General features: G+C 33.1%; 1 long non-coding RNA gene across 1 annotated transcript; it reads left to right on the top strand.

Moving 5' to 3' along the window:
* The first annotated feature begins 394 nt into the window (after positions 1–394).
* LOC120781685 lies at positions 395–1,784 on the top strand. Its single transcript, XR_005706132.1, has 4 exons — positions 395–884; positions 955–1,105; positions 1,169–1,520; positions 1,581–1,784. It is a non-coding gene; the product is annotated as an uncharacterized LOC120781685 (long non-coding RNA).
* Positions 1,785–4,955: the final 3,171 nt, after the last annotated feature.

Raw genomic sequence — 4,955 nt, 5'->3', positions numbered from 1 at the left:
ACATACCCCATTTATACCGAAATTCGTTTTTTTTTACCCGACCACAAAAGTAATCGGAATCGTGCCTCTATAGAGATCTTCATAGATTCATTCAGTATATTCAAAATGGCAAACAAAAGTTCTTTTTAGTTTTGTGACCTGTTATCTATCAGGCAATATTTTGAGATTAACGCTAGAGACTGTTTAGTAAATAGCGACTAGTCAAGAACGATAGAGAAAGAGATTACGCAATGCGCATGTTTGCTTTCAGTCAGCTGTTCTTGCTGACGTCACGGTTGACTTATTATTCGCCCGCGCTTTTGAAAGTGAATTCGAATTGTGTTTTCAAGTGTTGTATTAAATTGAAATTTTATATTTTTTAAAATGCGTTGCGCAGTGTTCGGGTGCAATAATTATAATGGTAAAAATTGTGCTACGAAATGGAGATTTTTGCATTTCCCTAAAGATAAAACAGTAGTAAAACAATGGATTCATTTTTGTCGTCGTACGGACAAAATTAATGTTAAAAATGCATGCATTTGTGAAGTGCACTTCGTGCCAGAAGCCATCGAAAGAAACTTGCAGTTTGAAATGGGTAATTATAGGATTTTGATTACAATAATTTTACTTTTATAACCAAACACTCTTGCAGGTTTAAGTTCGCGGAATCCAACTAAGTTGCTACCTAGCGCTTTTCCCACGTTAACCACTGCTCCTGCAGAGGCTAATGAACGTCAGAAAAGGATGGAGTCTCGTTCTAAAAAAGAGATGTTAACAAAAATGTTGAAGAATACCGCCCCTGTTGAAGTAATTCAAGAATACGAGGTTGGAGAGGCACCTTAAACTGCAGGAGAAGAGGTCATCGATGAGAAAGACGAGAAAATACTGCATTTGGAAACAGAAATGTTAGTCCTAATTGATATTGATGAAGTATCTTTTTCTTACATAAGTATGTGTATTTCTTATTATTTTTAGACAAAGGCTGAACAGTGTTGTTAGAACTTTGAATAAGTGCAAAAATGAGCAGTCAGCAGAAGTTAAACGCCTTAGGATTTCCATTAAAACCTCGGAATTCCACAGAAATAATTTGGAGCAAAAACTTAGCTGCATTTTTACCAACGGCCTGGTAAGTGCCCAAATTTTAAAAAGTATATTGCAAAATATATTAAAGTTCATTACACATACATAGATTGAAAAATTAAGGGATGGAAATAAACGGCGGAATTGGAAAGAAGAAGACATAGCTAAGTCGACCACGCTATATTCAACGAGCCCGAAAGCGTAGAAACTTTTACGGAGAAACAACTTTCCTCTACCAGGTGTGCGCACTTTGCAATGGTGGTCAAAGAAAATTGACGTAGCTCCAGGTGTCATAGAGCCGGTGATGAAACTGTTGAAGGCAGCAACTGAGCTAACACAAGCGCAAAAAATTTGTGTACTCAGTTTTGATGAAATGAAGATCAGAAAGAGTTACTGTTACGATAGATCCACTGATTCCACATTGCCTCCTGTTAACTACGTTCAGGTGGCAATGATAAGAGGTAATTAAACTCATTAATTTACTTGAAGTCAATTTTTTCTAATGTACTTTGTTCTTTTAGGTTTGATAAGTAAATGGAAACACCCTGTATTCTTCGTGTATGATTGCAAAATGACGAAGGAAGTACTGTTTAGCATTTTGTCAAGCCTTAAAAAGTGCGGTTACAATATTGTTGCCATTGTAAGCGATTTAGGTAGATCAAATAGAGCCCTGTCAACCATGAGCGGGTAAAACACCAGATAATTAGCGGGTAACATGGTGGTAAACGTGGTGGTAAACATATAGAGCCTGGCAGATATTTTACCCAGTCACGTACGTATACATGTGATCATACATCTTTGTTGCGCTCATTCAGCAGTGTCATATAAAAAAGTATATCTGTCCTGCTCTAATATCCCCAATCGACGGCTGATGCAGGGTTGCATTTTCTCTTTTTAAATAGCTGATACAGGGTTGCATTTTAAACAGCTGATGCAGGGTTGCATTTTTTGATTCCTACTTTTAAAATTTCAAACTAAACTTTTTAATGTTCAAAATTTTTATTTTATTTTATTTTTTATATGTTACAAAAAATTTATTACAATTTATATAAATAAAAATATATTTAATTTAAAAAATATGTAATATCTGAAAAAAGATTAAATAAAGAAAAGAATTTTTAAAACCTGAAAATAAAAGAGTGGAAAAATATTATAAAAGAAAAATACCTGAAAATAAAATATATTAAATACAAATAGAATTTACTATGAAAGCCAATATTAATTAAATAAAAATAGTGATAAAATCTGAAAAGAAAGAATAATTAAATAAAAATCATAATAAATCTGAAATAAAAGAATAATATTATCTGATTATTTAAAATATAAGGCAAACATTTGTTTTCACCTATTATATTGGATTGTGCAGGCCACCTTAAACGCATAAAATACATACTTATGTACATATGTATGTAATTATTTTTGCGTATTTTGTTGAACTGCGCAATCCAATTTCAAACAACAGACACTTTTTCTCACATACTTACTTAACAATTTAAATTTGCTGCTTCTGATGATATTGCTGCAGCTGCTAATTCCAATGCTATAAAAACAAATGAAGTAATTATTTGCAAATTATTTAAAAAAAATCATTCACTTACCTTCTTGTTGTACGAGCCTCCTTTACGATAGTACGATCACGAATGACATGCGTCTTTCAATCGTTTTTTATTACCCTTTTGGGATTTTCTTTTGTCACTATTGACAATAATGTTTTCTCCTTCGCACTCCTTCAAATAAATCAAGAGATGAAAGAAACTTTTTTTCATCGCATTTAGGTAAACAAAAAATAACCCGAAAATGTGCGTTGGTGTTAGTGTATAGAGAAAAAATGTGTAGTTGTATTGGAATATTTGTCTCAAGCGGGTAGCCGTGGTTCGCAGGGAGGCTTATATAATGATCTTGAAAATAATGTGGAAAAACCTCACTAAAAAATTATGTAAATTATGATATACTTTTAATTGTGTTTTTTTTTCTATTGCGGGTTTTCACACAACGGTCCCCCATTTAATAAAACTACAGAGAAATCATTTTTTGGATAAGGGCTTTACTATCAATGAAAAAATTGTTAGAAAAGACATAATTCTGAAGCTGCTCTCGCTTACCTCCAACGAGCTGTCCATCATGCACAAAATTTCCCAGAAGCATTTGTCTGTAACAGAAGCAGAAAGGCAAAAGGTTAAACTAGCCACAAAATTGTTCTCCCACACAATTGCTCAAGCAATAACTCGAGCCGCTAGTTTAGGTCTACTAGATAACGAAAATTGGGAGGAATGCCATCGACTTTTCAAAATTGTAAGTAATATTTAAAATATTAATTAAAATGTTCATATATAATAAATATTAATTTTGTAGAAAAATTACTGGTTTGATCTAATGAATGTCAAAGCCCAAAGATGGAGTGAGGGAACGCTTGCACGCCTACGGTTTGGCTTTGAACAAACAATATAATGTACTGGAACAGATGACGGAGATGGTTTCATCAATGAGAGTCATTGGTAAAAATGGGTTCCTTTCATTCCAAAAAGGTAATACCCAAGCTATATATATTTAGATAAGTTGATTTTCTACAGTTTTTGATTTTACTTATGATTTATAGGTATACTCCAAAGCAATATTGTTTTGAAATTGCTGCTGGATGACTTAAGACAGCAGTACAAAATTGATTACGTTTTGACCAACCGAATAAACCAGGATGTTTTGGAAAATTTTTTTGGCGTAATCAGGTCAAAAGGCGGTCTTCACGATCACCCTGACAGGCAGGAGTTCAAATATAGGCTGCGTTCCTATATACTTGGTCACAACGAAGGAGCGATCACAGAAGAAGGAAATGTTGAAGTCGACAACACACCAGATCTGGAAGGGAATTACTTATCTCTAACCGGTAATTATCAAAATATTAAACGTACGTAGTATTATAAACCTAAAACTAGAGGAAAACATTCTTATATAAAAATGTATTGATGTTAACAAATGCAAATATGTACTTACATACAAACTAAGTTTTTGCATACTAACCACTGTTTCTTATCCTAACTATAATGATAATCTTGACTAACAAATTATTCCATTTATTTATACGCATGTATGTATGTTTATTATTTTTTGCAGGTAATATTTTTCAACGTGTGTCAGTTGATCTAAATTCCACTGACCCAATTGAAAAAAATTATGACTTGGAGATTCTCAACAACGACGGACTTGAGAATTTGGCAGGGTATATCTGCCACAAACTCGGTAAAGACAACCCCGAAATTTGTGCCAATTCAGAAAATTGTTCACCTTATTCTTGGGTGGATCACCTTTCTGAAGGAGGACTCTCAAAACCAACAGATATGTTGATGGAGCATATGAGAGCAGTATTTGGCGATGTTAATGGTACTGATTTGCATATATGTATGTACAAATTACGTGCAGAAGCACTTAGATTTAAGTAATTTTGTAAATTGTAGCTCGAAAGTAAAAGAATTGATTTTCAGAGCTAGAATGTATTTTAGGATTCGTTCCTTAAATAAAAACTTAATTGAACATATGCATAGCAAAAAAAAAGAAAATCAAATAATAAAATGAAAGTACAATTAAATGAATATGTAGGAAATGTTCACTATAAAATATTCACTTATACTGATGTTAACTTTTGATGATATTCATGTTTTTGTGTGCCTGCAATACAAAAATGCTTCTTATTGCAAAGAAAAACAAACAACTGAAAATCAGCTGATTGTACGTTGGTCAACCGTGACGTAGATGCGCAGAACCAACAAAATTTGAACTCGTAATTGCGCAGTCTTTGTTTCTATCATTCTTGGTAACTAGTCATAAATTGAGGTTTTACCTCAAAATGTCTCAAATAGTCACTAGAGACTACTTACAGAATCGCGCTATAACTTGTTACTAGT

The sequence above is a fragment of the Bactrocera tryoni genome, unplaced genomic scaffold (assembly GCF_016617805.1).
Source record: "Bactrocera tryoni isolate S06 unplaced genomic scaffold, CSIRO_BtryS06_freeze2 scaffold_7, whole genome shotgun sequence".
Lineage (NCBI taxonomy): Eukaryota > Metazoa > Arthropoda > Insecta > Diptera > Tephritidae > Bactrocera > Bactrocera tryoni.
Note: the sequence above shows the minus strand (reverse complement) of the source record. Positions and strands in the feature narration are given on the sequence as shown.